This window comes from Papio anubis, chromosome 12 (genome assembly GCF_008728515.1).
Source record: "Papio anubis isolate 15944 chromosome 12, Panubis1.0, whole genome shotgun sequence".
Taxonomy (NCBI): domain Eukaryota; kingdom Metazoa; phylum Chordata; class Mammalia; order Primates; family Cercopithecidae; genus Papio; species Papio anubis.
In genome coordinates, this window is record NC_044987.1 from 28,389 (window position 1) to 44,565 (window position 16,177).

Consider the following 16,177-nt stretch of genomic DNA (forward strand, 5'->3'; position numbering starts at 1 on the left):
CTGAGGCAGGAGAATGGTGTGAACCCGGGAGGCGGAGCCTGCAGTGAGCTGAGATCCGGCCACTGCCCTCCAGCCTGGGCGACAGAGCGAGACTCCATCAAAAAAAAAAAAAAGAACTCAAATGACTTACAAGGTATCAGGACATCAGAGATGCTGAGCAATGATTTATTGACAGAAGCATCAAGGAGAGGTGGAATCAAGACCTGGCGTGCTCGCCCTCCGGCAGCGGCTCTGGAACGGCCTTCTGCAGGTGACCACCGCCTGCCGTGACTAATGCCTCCTTGTTCTGTGGAGGAGGCTGCAGGGAGCGAAGCCATGATGTCTGTGAAGGCAACTGTAGCTGGCCTCTCTGAGTGCCCACGTGTTATTGCCACTTACAACCCAGAGGCACAGAATGAATTAAAGGGAACCTATTTCTGAGAAGGATAAGCCAGGACATAGACAAGTGGGGAAGTTCTTCAGAGGTTCAGAGGGGCAGCATTTACTACTTTTTTGTTTGTTTAGTAACTGAACCAAGATTAGAATAATTAATAGGAGAAAAATATACCAGTACTTTTCAGTTTTACAATCACCAAAGAGCTTCTGTTAAACTCCTGATTGCATGTGACCTACTTAGAAGGACTGATAAAGGCCAGTTTCTCAAGTAGAGATTGCAATGTGCCACCCACAATCTCGTGCCGTCAGGGCACCGCAGACTTCCAGTAAGACAATGTGGAAGTGGGCACAAGAATGCCAGCATTAGATTATTTATAGAATCTTAATCTCTATGCCATGGAGATAGAAGCCAAAACAATACTTCCCGGTTTGGAGAGAGTGGGGCTTGTGAAGGGCAATACCTGGTAACCAAGATGTCTCTATGAAGTCAGCAGGTCCGCTTAATATTTTAATAACGTTTCTTCCGTCTTCTGTCTCCATTGCCGGGCGAAGTTCAGTGCTCAGTCCTCAACATGTTGGTGAGTTTCCAAAGACTATGTTCCCACGATTTCTTCTCTCTCGCATCTCCTCTTCCTGCAGAATTTTTCCTCCCCCAAGATGGTCTTTCATTCAAATGTCTTCTCTTCTGTCTGTCCTCTGACATCCTAACCACGGACAACACCCTTTCCCTGCATTCTCCAAGATACCAATGCACAAGTCAATTATGTGCGGAGACCTTTACTGAGGATTTGAGAGTCTCAGAGGAGAGTCACTACACAGCTGAACTTTCGAATAGATGATCTTAACTAATTAATAGTGCAGTGTGTTGGACATCCCTGCTCTTAACAATCCCCTAGTCAAATCGGCCAAGAATTTCATGCTAGCTCTCTCACTTCAGACTCCAGCCTCCTCTCACAGCCTTGAACCTTCTCAAATGCTTCATTTTAAGCAACGACTGAACACAAGTGAATTACATTGCCAACTTAAAACCTAGAAACATAACAAAAGAGTAATTCACACACAAACTAAAGGAAAGGGGATACAGAAAACAGAGTCAAAATTAACATGAAAACAGAAGAAATATAGGCCTAATTAATAAACCAATAAACCACTGGTCACTAATAAAGAAAAATGGTAGCAGCACAAATATAATAATAACAACAAGTGTCCAAGGGTAAATAATTATTGACAAAGGAAAAATGTTTTCATTGGCTATTTGCACACATCTGTAAACATAAACGGTGAAACTATGTGAAATGGATAATTTCCTAGGGAAAAGCAGGTTCCCAAAACTGATGCCAGTAGAAACAGAAAATTTAAACAGACCAATTCTAATAAGAGAAATGGAAAAAATTATCAAGATTCTACCATTCCACACACACAAAAATGGTACCAGGTTCAAATAGTTTCTTTTTTTTTTCTTCCTTTTGAAATGGGGTCTCGCTCTGTCGCCCAGGCTAGAGCGCAGTGGTGCGATCTTGGCTCACTGCAACCTCCACTTCCCAGGTTCAAGCGATTCTCCTGCTTCAGCCTCCTGACTAGCTGGGATTGCAGGCACCCATCACCATGCCCAGCTCTTTTTGTATAGTAGAGATGGGGTTTCACCATGTTCACCAGGTTAGTCTCGAACTCTTGACCTCAGGCAGTCTGCCTGCCTCGGCCTCCCAAAGTGCTGGGATTATAGGCACGAGCCACTGCGCCCAGCCCCAGACAGTTTCACAGGTGAATTCCAACAAACACCCAAAGATTAAATAATTCAAATGATACACAAATTGCTGCAAGCCAACAAACATAAATAAAATATTCAAATTAGCTTTATAAACTATAAAATGGATATAACCTGATAAACATAGCACAGTGAAACTAAATTACAGACTAATACCACTTACAAATATTGATGTAAAAATTCTGAATACAATGTCGGTGAACAGAGTCCCAAAACAACACTTGTTTCAAAATCTAAACTAAAAGATATTTAAGAACACATTCCGTAAAAGAATATTATTTATTATTTTTAAAACATATTAGTGTTTATATTTCTAGATAACGTTCACAATGATATGCCTAAAGATGGTATTATTTAAAGATAGATTTTACTATAACAAATCTAACGCGTTTCCTCTCCGTTCCCTGTAGGTGTTTAGCTTAGTGTTTAATCAAATGTTCTCTGGGCTCCTCATTCATTCCTACCTTGCACTAGCTCTGTGACCTTAGAAATGTTGCTTAACCTCTGGATGACCCAGTTTTCTCATGTGCGGATGTGGGGGTAACAGCAGGACGTATGTCCCAGGGTTGTCCTAAAGAACCAGTGAATTAAGGCCACATATACACCATGGAATACGACGCAGCAATAAAAATGTACAAGATCATCTTCTCTGCAGGAACACAGATGGAGCTGGAGGTCATTATGCTTAGCAAACTAACACAGGAGCAGAAATCCAAATACCGCATGTTCTCACTTACAAGTGGGAGCTAAATAATAAGAACACATGGAGCCCTCAAGGGGAACATCACACGCTGGGTCCGGAGAACGGAAGAAGGGAGAGGATCAGGAAAAGTAATTAATGGGTACTAGGCTTAGTACCACAAAATAAACTGCAAACAAACCCTCATGACATACGTTTACCTGTATAACAAACCCACACGTGTACCCCTAACTTCAAATAAAAGTTAAAAATATAAACAAACAGAAAGGACACAGGAGAGAACCTGCCAGGTAGTTAGAGCTCAGAACGTGTTTGCTATTCTACCAGTCACCACTTTGTTTAGTCCAAACCTTCAAGCCCAGGCCAGGGCTGCAGTGCTCCCCTGTCCAGCTCCCCTTCCCCCGCCTTTTAAAAGAACTGTCATCAAGTCTATCAGGGTACAAAATCCCTCACGTAGCATCTGTCCCATGGCCCCAGAGCGCCTTGGCGGGAAGCACCTCAAAGCCGCTGGCTGTGGGGTCTGCCCTGAAGCGACAGTTGCTTTTGTGGCTGTGACTGCCTCCTCGCAGGTGATCACCCCAAGTTTTATTTCTCACGGGTTCTTCTCGCTTTCCTCCCACATGGAGAGAAAGAAAAGAAATATCCATGCAGGACACACTTATACTGATCATTGAAACTTCATCACTAAAGAAGAAAGAATAAATGTCCTTGAAAAGAGGGTATTTGATATTTCAGTGCAGTGACCCCTTTCCCTAGCAAGGGCTGAAGAATTTACAAGTCTCTGGCTCAATAATCCCCATTTAAAAAAGAAATCCAAGCTTTAATTTAAACAGTCCATTTTAAACAGTAATATTTGACAAGGAATCCTTCGAGACTAATTTAAGTTTGTTTCAAGACTTAGCTCTAGGAATACAAATACCTTATTTTCAAAACCAAATGAGGCAGGAGGAATCCCACCTTGCATTTTTCCATCATTTTTAAGCTGGGTCTCTGGCCCGTCCCTCCCCAGGCCTTGGAAGAGGCCCGACTTCCCTTCACGTCCCCTGTCTTGGAAATCCTGTAGCCCTGGAGTAAATCAGAGCCTTTCCCATCGTGCTCCCTGATGTGCTGTTTTAAACCCTGAGAGGAAGAACTGGTCCTTCCCCAGCATCGCTCTGTCCCGGGGAGAAGAATATTACTGAGATATGTGTTTGTTTGCTGCCGAGCTAAGACAGAAAACATTGACACCCGCGAGGCATCTGTTTACCCATCTGTGGCTCCTGCGGCGTCTTCTCTTTCCTGCTGGCCTCTCAGTCACCAGGAGTCCCGGGGACAGCACCTGCTTGGCTCCTTCTTGCTGCTCTCTCCACTCAGGGCTCCCAAACTGAAGGACCCGATTCTCCCCTGAGACACCCATCCACAGAGCTCACAGCCTCACAGAAGGGAAATCAGCGACCAGCTTTCCCTCTGCCTCAGTCTGTTCTGTGCTGCTGTAACAGAACACCCGAAACTGGGTAATTTGTGATGAACAGAAACGTGTTTTGCACAGTTCTGGAGTCTGGGAAGTTTGACACCAAGGTGCTGGCATCCGGTGAGGGCCTTCTGTGTGCGTCCTCCTGTTGTGGAAGGCGAGAGGGTGAGACAAGAACCCAGTCCCGAAAGCCCTTTGTAAAAGCACTAAACCTACCCACGAGGGCAGAAGCTTTATGGCCTAATCACCTCGTCACGGCCCCAGCTCTTAGTGCTGTTACGACTGGAGTGACTATCACACACGCCAGCGTGAGCTTTGGAGGGACAAGCGTTCCAGCCCCGGCGCACCCGTCAGCTGACGCTGCTGCTAAGAGGAAACGATGCTTCACGGACGGGCTCCTGCCTTTCGTGTTAGTCGGGGTTCTCCAGAGGATACAACAAAGGATCTAGACATGAATCTAGAACTAGAAATAGATCGTTGCCAAATACACGAGAAGAGACTGATCAGGGGATGGGCTTGCATGACTGTGGAGGCTGAGAAGCCCCAGCAGAGGCCGTCTGCACGCTGGGGACCCGGGGAAGCTGGCGTGGAACGCTCCAAGCAAATCGGAAGGCCTCAGAACCAGCAAGGCCGATGGCGTGACTCTGTCTGAGGCGAAACCTGAGGAACTGGGGCTGTGGCACGAGCCCTGGAGTCCCAAGACCAGAGAACCTGGAGTTCCGATACCCAAGGGCAGGAGAAAGACAGCCCAGCTCCAGGAGAAAGAGAACCAAAGAGAATCCACCTGTCCCCTGCCTTCGCTCTTCTCGAGACCTCAGTGGTTGGACAGCGCCCACCCACTGGGTGAGGAAACAGGTACTGGCTACTGGGGGTGACTGTGAACTGTATGATGAAAACATAAAAACACAGTATTTTTCAGTGAAAGCACCTGATTTTCTCCATGAACTGGTTAGCGTGTTGTCTTAGCATTCTGTGCAGCGTCTTGAAAAGACGTTTGTCTTTCCGGATCAAAGAAAGAGGCAGAGAGATGTGCTCGTTTCTCGAAAATAAACCTGAGTTCCTTCCCGTTTCTCTCTGCTGAATGGCTGCACTCTCTGCATTTGCGCCAAATTACTCAAAAGACAAAAACAAGACACTTTTATCCCAAGGTGATTGGATTTTTATCACTTTAGACCCATGGTGGGAGAAAAAGGATCTTCTCGACGCTGAAAATTAATGTTAGCTTCAAAGAACGCAGACGTTCTAGTCTCTACGTGTAACCGGTGACCGTGGATTGTGGTCAAAGGCTGCTCTTGGCAGCGGAGGACTTGGCAATGAACCGGGATGGCTGCGCTGTGCACGAGCCCTACAGAAATGGTCACGCACAGTGGAAGCTTCACGGACAGGACGCTTCCCTGGATACGGAGTGCTCCTTGGTGTCCAGATCTCCTCGGCACACGTCTGAGTCTGTGGTCCCCTCATGTTCCTGACCTAACGCTCTCATCTGTTTGTTTCCAGGGACGTGCCAGAGACACGCCGTAAAAAACAGTTATGTTTGTTCACGGTTGGGGTCTGTGTGAACACACATGGCCAAAATATTTTGGATCATTTTGAGAACTACACCCAATGTTATTCTAATATAGGACAAAATCACTTCTAAAGAGGAAAAATGACATTTACTAATCCAAACAAAGTACATTTTACTGACAAATAATATTAAAGTGGTTTTGCTTGAACTAGATTCTAAATTCCAAACTCTGCAGGATCAGAGGCCTCACTGGTTTTCTGCACCGGTGCACACCCAGCACCAGCTCTGAGCCTGCCCCAGCAGACCCTCTGTAAATGCCGATAATGACCTCCATCTGACAGGAAAATGACGACGAATGAACATAACTGTTTTATTACCGTGAGTATGAGCCTTCCCTTTCACTCATGCTGACCCTAGCGAAGCGTGCAGGACCTGCTGAGCCTTCTGCTGAAGGACGTGGCCAGCCAGGGCAAGGCCCAGCTTAGGTCCATGTCATTCTCAGTGCCGTGGGCTTGGCTGGGGATACGTGTTCTCATCAGAACTGAGGAAGGACCAGTGTCTGCTCAGGGGAGGGGTCCAGATGAGCAAACATGGGCCCGAGTGGAGAGGGGGCACGTGGAGGGACAGCGAGGGGCTCATCTGCTGGTGCCTGCAAGAAATGTAGTTACCGACGCGGCCCCAACAATGCAAAGGAAACTCAAGGGCATGGCAAGAGTTGCATTTTTATTTAAAACCAGTTTCCTTATACTAGAGAAACCTCGTCTGCTTTAGATACATATCACTTGGCAATAGTTATACAGTGGGAAGAGCCTTCTAAGTGCGCACTAGCAGGTCTAACGAATCCTTAGGGAGTGATTGAAAAGCCCCTGGTTGTGGCTCTAACAGAGACATTGGTACCAGACTTGCCCCGATGTGTGCACACTGAGAGAGCTGAACAAGATACATGAAGTAACGGTTCTCCCAAATCAGACAACACACAGCATAGCACTGCAACGCCTGAGAGAGGCCTCCCCCTCCGGAGTCCCCTTCCCGTTCTGGTTTCCGAGGAAAGGGAAACCAAGCGGGGTACAGCTGTCTCACTGAAGTGAGGAGACAGAGGTTGGAATCCAGAAATATGGAGGCTGCGGGAACTTGCAGGGCTGTGCCATGTGGGGCAATATCAAGAAAGGTGATAAAACCCAAGCAATATATATCCAATGGAAAACACGTGGTGCATTTTAATTAAGTTGCTACAAAACTGTGATAGAAAGAAAACCTTAGATGTCAGAAGGAAGAAAAACTTATTCTATAAAGGAGAAATATTGGAATGTTTGCAGATTACCAGCAAAAAAGATGCAAGCCTGAAGATGATGCAAGAGCATATTTAAAGTACCAAAAGAAAAAAAAAGTCAGCCTAAAATTCTCTATCTAGCAAAAATAGCCTTCAAAATTGAACATAGAGTAGAAACATTTTAAGACAAAATATTCTGAACAAATGTTGCTGCATACCTGTTGAAGTTCTTCGGACTAAATGACATTATACCAAACGTTAACTGTATTTATAGAAAGGAAAATATATGTTGGAAATGTTTTAAAAGGAAGGTATTTATTAAAGGCTTACTTTTAATTTTGACAAAAAACTCAGGTAACAGGCCGGGTGCGATGGCTCAACACCTATAATCCCAGCACTTTGGGAGGCCGAGGCAGGCAGATCACAAGGTCAGAAGTTCAAGGCCAGCCTGGCCAACATGGTGAAACCCCGTCTCTATTAAAAATACAAAAATTAGCTGGGCACGGTGGCACATACCTGTAATCCCAGTTACTTAGGAGGCTGAAGCAGGAAAATTGCTTGAACCTGGAGGGCAGAGGTTACAGTGAGCCGAGATCTCGCCACTGCACTCCAGCCTGGGTGACAGAGCAAGACTCTGTCTCAGGGGAAAAAAAAAAGATAATAAACTGTTTAAATGAAAAATAATAGCCACATATTTGGGATTTATAACATGTATAAAAATCATGAGAAACAGTGCAAAGGACACGAGGTGTAAATGGAAACGATTTCGTAAGTTTCCAACATTTTACGGGAAGTGGTTTACTTACAGACTGACTGCTAAGCTGTGCTAACTTGTGCATGCGTGTGTGTGTGTGTTTGTGTGTGTTTGTGTGTGTGCACACGTGTGTGTGCGTTTGCGTGTGCGTGTGCACGTGTGTGCGTGCGTGTGTGTGCATGTGTGTGCCTGTGTGCGTGTGTTGTGTGTCTGTGTGTGTGTTTCTGCGTGTGTGTATAAAGGAAACCACTAAATACGAAGAGTGAAGCGAATGAGACTATTTAGGAGCAAACAGTGATACCAAAGTACGCACAAGCGTGCGGAGGTTTTCCTATTTCTGCTTGGTGAGTTGAAAAGAGCATTGCTCCCAAACTTGCAATAAAAAAACAGATAAGCAGCAAGTTCACAACTTTCCTTGACCCCCTTGAGGAAGATTGGGAAATACTCTATACTGGTAGCCAATGAGTCGGAAGTGCGGGTGGCCTGGAGACCCCCAATGTGGCTGGTTTCTGGAGTGTGGAGAGTTTTCTGGGAATTTACACTTAAAGTGGTGGTGTTTAGTGTCAGAAAACATTCAAAAATCAATCGTTCATTGCAATTCACCATATGAACAAACTAAAATAGAGAAACTATGTGATTATCTCAATTGATGCAGAAAAAGCATTAGACAAAATCCAACGTCTATTCCTAACAAAATCTCTCAGCTATCAACCTGATAATAGGAATCTATTAAAAACCTGTAATTAATATCACATTTACTGACGAAATATTCTATATTTTCCCCTAAAATTAGTAACGGGAGAGGCTGTATGGTTCTTATCTCTAAAATTATTGTTGTTTTGGGAGTTCTAAACAGCTAAATTAGAAAAAAATAAGAAGACAATCAGATTGAGTAGAAATAAATAAATGAGTAAAACTGCCTATTTTCACAGGTTACATGCTTATTTAAATTTAAAAAAATAAAAACTACAAAACACACACACATAATAATGAATGCACGTTTGCAGGATACACACTCACTGTACAAAAGTCCATTGTGCCTGGCAGCCAGATCTTGGTTTTTAATGTCATTCTTCCACAAAAGAAATCAGGGCTTACTGCAGAAATGGTTGATTCTAAGACTAGGGTGAGAAATTGACAAGCCTGAAACATCTTATAGTCCCAGAAAGTTAAATTGTGTTAAAAAAAAAAAAAAAAAAAAAAAAAGGAAAAACCAGCCAATTTTTAAAACCACACGGATGATGATAAGAAACACAGGAGCCAGCTGAATGTATACCCAATGGCCAAAAGTAGAACACCGTTAAGCAACAAAATAAACAATTATTGGATTATAGCCCAAAGCATACAGTACACATCCATGAGTTCATACTGATACAAAGAAATGATTGAATAAGTGAGTAACGTGGAAAGACGAGACTAGGGTCCCACGCAGAAGAATTTCAAATCCCTGTAGATTCCCTGCCCTCAAGAAGGGGCAGCCTGGCCGCTCTGCTGAAGCACGGGCTGTGCACAGTAACTGCCTTCCAAAGAGCGCAACACGAGGGGCAGGGAAAGGAGCAGCTTGACCGTGGAGAAAGCTGGTGAGCACTGCCTCAGCCCAAGACCACGGTTAGGAACACTGGCGTTGAGTCCACACCTTCATACAGTGGGGTGAGAACGGCACATCTCACCTCTGTGATCCCCCTTCCTCCCAAAAATATATAACCGCTGTCTAGTCACAAGGAAAACATCAGACAAATCCCAGTTGAGGGATGCTCTACAGAACACCCGAGTAGTCCTCAAAACTGTCAAGATTGCCCAAGACAATGGAAGCCTGAGCCACTCACAGCCAAGCGAGGCCAGGACGACACGACGACTGAAAGTAACCTGGGATTCTGCATGGGATCCTGAAACAGGGGGGGCATTAGGGGAAAACTAAAGAAACTGGAATAGAGTATGGATTTTAGTTACTGATACTGTGCCAGCACAGGTCCATTAATTGTGACTGTCCATGCTAATGTAAGAACCTGGGTGCAGGTGCATGGGACTCTCTATATTACCCTCTTCATTGTTTGGTAAATGTAAAACTGTTCTAAAAAATAAAGCCTATTTGAAAGCATGTATTCATGACAGAAAATAAACTTTATTCTGTAATACTAACAAATAATATTTGGAACTTGAAATGCTTAGAATACTCTTAAGAATAAGATTAAAAAGTAGGAATATTTAGCATCAAGTCAGGCAAAGATGTGCAACACCCCACACTGAAAACTATAAAGCGATGCTGAGCGAAAATAAAAGGCCGAAGGAACAGAGCAAATGCACCACGTCCATAGGTCATTAGACCCAATCATCTTACCAAATCCGCCCAAACTGATCTAAATATTTGATGCAATTCCAAGTCCCAGAAATACTGTTTAAGAAATTCAGAAAATAATTTTTTTTAAGTTTGTTTATTTTTTCAGTTGATAAATATTGTAAATATTTGTGGTGTACAAGAAGATGTTTTGATAAATTTATATACATTGTGGAATGGCTAAATCAAACTACTTAACACATGCATAATAAAATCATTTTAAAATTTATCAGAAAGTACAACGGACAAAATTAAAGGCCTAACATCTGATTCAAAATGTACCATAAGACTGTAACACTCAAACCAGTGTGATATTGTCTTAAATGCAGATAAATAGATCCATGGGAAGAAACTAGGAGGCCCAGAAATAGACCCATGTATATATAGACAATTAATTTTCCACAAAAGTACAAAGGCATTTCAGCAGGAAAAAAAAAAAAAAAAAAAGTGTTTCTTAACAAAGGATGCTGAGACAATTGGTTATCTATTAAACGAACTTTATCACACCGTATACAAAACTTGATTCACAGCAGATCGTAGAAATAAACGTAAAATCAAAAATTATAAACCTTTGAGAAGAAAACAGGAAAAAATCTGTAAGACCTTGGGCTGGCCTTGGCTCCTGGCTGGGGAGCAGCAGCTCTGCCCCTTCGAGGCGTCCTGGGGAGCCACTTCCCGGGGCTGGGGGCAAACCCCCAACAGCACCAGCGACTCGGCCAGGCCAACCCCGCGTTAGCAGGGAGCGCAGCTGCAGAAGCGTGTGATGTGCTGATGCTTCCGGCTTTTCCTTTCTAAGCAAAAATCTTTTCTAAATCTTCCTCTAAACAAGTCAGACGTCAGCTCCTCTGGCGCCTCCTAATGCCCAGCTGGGTTAGAAGCACCTGTTTCCTCCTCTGCCGGGAAGATGGCGCGAGAGGTCTCAGGGCAGGTAAAGCCCTCGCACGCTTTGGGATGTCCGCTGAGACCACGTGCACACCTCACGCTGCGCACGCTTGTGTGTGAGGGAGAGAGAGACCCACACACAGGCCTGGGAAGGGGAGGTGACCTCGCTCCGCTCCTCTCGGGGTCTCCGGCGTTCAGCAGCTCCAGAAGAGGACGGGACACATGTCCTCGTGCTCTCCGGGGCTGGTCCTGCCTCTCCTGTCCCCACAGCTACCCATCCCCTGAGCCTTTCCTCTTGGATGATTCCCTTCGATCTTCTTCTGTCTCAGGCTGTGTGTCCCATTCCTCCACACCTACAAACTGTGCCCCTCTCCAAGGGCGAACCTAGAATCTGCTTATCTCAGTATTGTACTCACCTTGTTTTTAACCTCGAAACTCTAACTCCTGTCAAAGCAACTCAGAAGCTCCGGGCCGTGAGTCACACGGTTCAACCACAAATGGTCACAATCTGAAGGGACTTTATCCTCGCGGTCCAGCCCCCACTCCTGACCCTTTGTGGCAATCAGAAGGGACCCAGGACACGGGCACTGAGGGTTTGTAAGAGGCCACACCGCTTGACGGTGCAAAGGTGGAAAGGAACCCAGGCCCGTGGCTCTTCACTGACTGGGATGCGAGGTGCACTGGCTCCGTCCTGCAGCCTCAGGGCCACCGCGCTGCCACGCTCCCGATGTGGGCTCCGCACAGCCCTTGCCTGATTCGCGGCCGTCAGTGACAGATGCCAGGGGGAAAAGCGAGGACCACACTGCCCGTTACTGAGGACGGCACTGACGGGGGTGTAGGTGGGAGGAGGAACCAGCACCTCCCTGCTCAGGTGCCAAAGCTTGGAAGGGCAGAAGCCACTTTGCACCGTTGCTTTCACCCAGGTCTACCCGCATAGAGCTACACACACAGCTCTCAGAAAGCCACGTGATAAATAAGAACCATCTGTTCTGAGTACAGCCATGGCTTATATTTAATAATATCAAAACCTATTAAAAGAATACTTAGCATCCGACAGAAGGTTGGTGACTCCCAACGTCACCATGAACAGTAAGACGAGGGGACGCTGAGTCTCGAGTTGGATGAGGCCTGCAATGACGCCACCCTGAGCTGCCCTGGCTGGGTGGACCGTGCAGTCAGCCGGCCCCGGGCCCAGCGCTGTGAGGCCTGCAGCATCAACTGCTGCGTTCCTGGACTCACACTCGTCCTCTGTGCCTCGCTCGGATCCACTGATTTTCCTGCACAAGTCTTAAGCCACCCAACGGCAGGGATCTTTCTTTTTTTTTTTTTTTTTTTTTTTTTTTTTTTTTTTTTTTTTTTTTTTGAGACGGAGTCTCGCTCTGTAGCCCAGGCTGGAGTGCAGTGGCCGGATCTCAGCTCACTGCAAGCTCCGCCTCCCGGGTTCACGCCATTCTCCGGCCTCAGCCTCCCGAGTAGCTGGGACTACAGGCGCCCGCCATCTCGCCCGGCTATTTTTTTTATTTCTTAGTAGAGACGGGGTTTCACTGTGTTCGCCAGGATGGTCTCGATCTCCTGACCTCGTGATCCGCCCATCTCGGCCTCCCAAAGTGCTGGGATTACAGGCTTGAGCCACCGCGCCCGGCCTAGGGATCTTTCTTTTCTCCATTTCCTTTTCCTCACCCGGCTCCACACTCAGGTGGCACCAGCCTGTGCAGACCCCAGTGGTGCCCAATAAATGCCCCTGCCCAGCCGGCTCACGTCCAACCCTGCCTTCCTCTCAGTCCCCTCCTGCCTTTATCCCCACGACACTCAGCCCATCTGCACCCCCCTTGCGCCTGCGGGGTGTGTACCTCACCGGGAGGGAGCCCGGCCCACTGGGGGCTCACGGGGCGGCTGCCTTGGGTGGATGTCAGAGCCGGCACCACCTGGCAAAGGAGAACCTGTGGGAGAAAGAAGCGCACATTCACCAGGCAGAGGAGAAAGGATTCCAGAAGGAATGGGGTCAGTCTGCAGGGCTCCTCGTGCCATTTCCAATGCAGATTCTTCATTCCTCACGGCCTTTCCCCCAGGTGGCTCCGGGATCTGAACCTGGCGTCAGAGGAACACGGCTGCTCTCGTTAGCTCTCAAATTTTATGGGTTCATTCCCCAAAGAACAAGCCGAGTCACAGACTTTGCAAATCCAATCATTGCACAGGAGCACCGAGTAATATCACACAAACTCAACATTCCTCATTACATCTCCTCCGTTAATTTACCTTGGAACCAATTACTAATTCTCTCTCCCCTCGGGTCACACGTAGTCACCGTCACAGAAGCTGGAGAAAATGGCCTTAGCCACCAGGCGGTTCCCAGTCCACGCTGGCACCAGCTCTAGCCTCCGCTAATCTGATCTGGAAGAGGATTCCAGGGGCCCCCATGAATGCCTGGGGTGAGCACAGCATCCCTCCAGAGAGGCAGGATCGCAGGGGGCACCTGGAGGGCCCCTGGGCAGAGGCAGGGTCCAGATCCCTTCCCTAGGAGCACAGCCTAAGTGGAATTTCCAGGCATAAAATGCAGTTGTGCAATTGCTTCAAGAAATGTTTCCCCAGGTGTCAAGATCTGTTGGGTAAAGAGCTGCCTGGAGTTCACAGGGTCAGGAGCTCCTGGCAAGAGAGGGAAGCAGGGGGTGTTTGTGTCCACAGTCGATGGGGGGCCTCAGAGAAACCCACCCTCAGCGTGGGTGCTAAGAACGACTTTGGCCCCCTGCGTAGGTGACTCTCGCACATAAACAGCAGGAGGCCTCAGGCTGGCTCATGCTGACCTCCCTCCATCCAATCTGTAGCTTCTGGACGATGAACAAAGCTCAGACACTAATCAGTGCCTGAACCCACATGAGGTGTCCTCTGCTATCATATCTCGTTTAATCCTCACACAAGTCCTGTGAGTGCAGAAAGTCATCCCTATTTTATATTTTTAAAAAATGAAGTCCTAGAGGCACTTAATAACTTACTCAAGGTCACACAATGCCGGGATGCAAATTCAGATTTCTCTAAATCTAAGAGCCAGGCAGGTATTTGCTCTCATACCTCTGCCATGCATGATTCCTCCTTCGTTAAAGAAAAAGGGTAATTTATATTACTGTTAATTAATTCGTGTTTGTTCTGACATTTTCTCTTCCCCATCTCCATTTCAGGCAGGAAATTAAACTTTTTCGTGTTTTCATTTCCGTATCTCAGGGACATTTCCTAAGACATTTTTAAAAATGGGGGCATCCAGAACTCAAAATAATTCCAGTCTATTATAAACTTCTGGACCTATAAAAAATTATGCCAGCTGTCTGCCAAGATTGGCAAATGAGTGAAGGTTTTAGAGAAAAGGAAGGAGAAAGAGAATCCAGCCAATGACACCTGCCTGTCCGAGGAAATGTGTGCCTGGATAAAAATATATCAAATCAGAACGGAGGAACGAGAATGCACATGTGCTGGGAAAGGCAGTGGTATTTTACGTGTGCTGGGTGCGAATGAGGGAAGGGATTACCAGTAACTCCCTTTCCGCCACCGTAGCCCCACAGTTCCCCAGGAATCGTGACCTCATCCTTCGCCTCAAGGGCCATTTCTAGTGCATAAAACCCCATCATTTGGATTCTGTCTTAAGACTAACTTCAGTCACCCCTTTGAATCTGTAAGTCGTATATACAGCGATGTTAATTAAAGGTTGGTTCTGGTGGTTGCAGGAGTCAGCAGTGCAGTCACGGACAGATTACATACAGTCGATGCACATTAGAGTATATCATAGAAATCAAAGTCCTGCGCACGAGCAGCCGTGTAGATGGCCTCCTCTCGCTCGCTGAGACCCTCAGCCCAGCAGGCCCAGGCTTCTTTTCAGGGGCACCGATGGCTCATGGCCTGGCCTCACGGCACGGACTCTGTGACCTCCATGGCACTAGGTGCCAACCTCAGACCACTTTCCAGGTCAGGCAGGAAGGTTAGGAAAGTGCCCCTGGAACTCCTGAGAGGAGACTGGGTTTCTCTCCCCGGCTCCTCTGCACTCAAGGCTCTGCTCACCGAGGCTTGGTGTGCCTGGAGGGACGGGGGCACAAGTCACCCCACTTTACCTTCCTCTGCTCCTCTCCTGCCGCCCCCTGAGCTCAGGCACGTTTCCTGCATGAGCTCCTGCACTCAGAGCCCACCCCAGCCACCACAGGCCACTGGGATCTGAATCCCTTTCCCTTCTAAAGAGACAGGCTGGTCCAGGCCGTTGCACCTGCTCTCTGTGCTCCCTCATCACAGTGAGAATTATTCCAGGCGTTGATAAAGGAGTCGTGTGGCAGCACCTCAGGCTGCGGAGAGAAGCTTGCGGCGGCCCTGAGTCCCATTCCACGCCCAGGCCCCAGCCCCTGGAAGCCCCAGGTTTTCCTCTGGCTTCCCGCGAGGACAATGAGCAAAGGGAAAGTAAACGATAAACCTAAACCAAACAGCTGTGAAATAACCCTCTCCAGCTTCACCTTCTTTGTCCTACAGGGCAATATACCAATAAAATAAACAAAAGACAAACCTTTGACCAATCACACTTCAGCTGCCCTGCGACAAACAAGCCACTCTCATGCAATGCATGCTAACGTCTCATTAACAAAAGTCAAATGCATCCAAAGCATCGAAATTAAGACATTAGGTCCAATTATCTTGTCAGCGCTAGTTGGGGGAAGTTGTCAAGGGTTTATTTATTCATTAGCTTCCAGAGAACTTGTGGGCTCCCTAATTATGCACTGCTAAATTTTTTTACTCCCTCCTCCCCTGGTCCATTAAAAAAATCACTCGAGGTTTCATTTCTCCGCAGTGCAGCAGCCTGCAAGGGCAGCCGAGGTGGGCCCAGCGAGGCCTGGAAGGGCTGTCTCCTCTCTGGCCGCTGTAACTTCAGCCCCCAGCTGGGCCTGGCTGAGCAGCGGTTAGGAAGGCCTGGGGAACCCTGGGTGGTGTTGGCCACAGATCCCAGTGGACACCCAGGGAGGGCTCTTGACCACCCAGCACGCTCTGACTGCTCACCGCCTGTGCTGCTGCCGTGGGGCTGGGTCCGGCTGCATCTCAGGAACCCACTCCTCTCCCTTGGGAGGCAGCTGTGCCCACCGCAGATCTCAGGAACCCACTCCTCTCCCCTGGGAG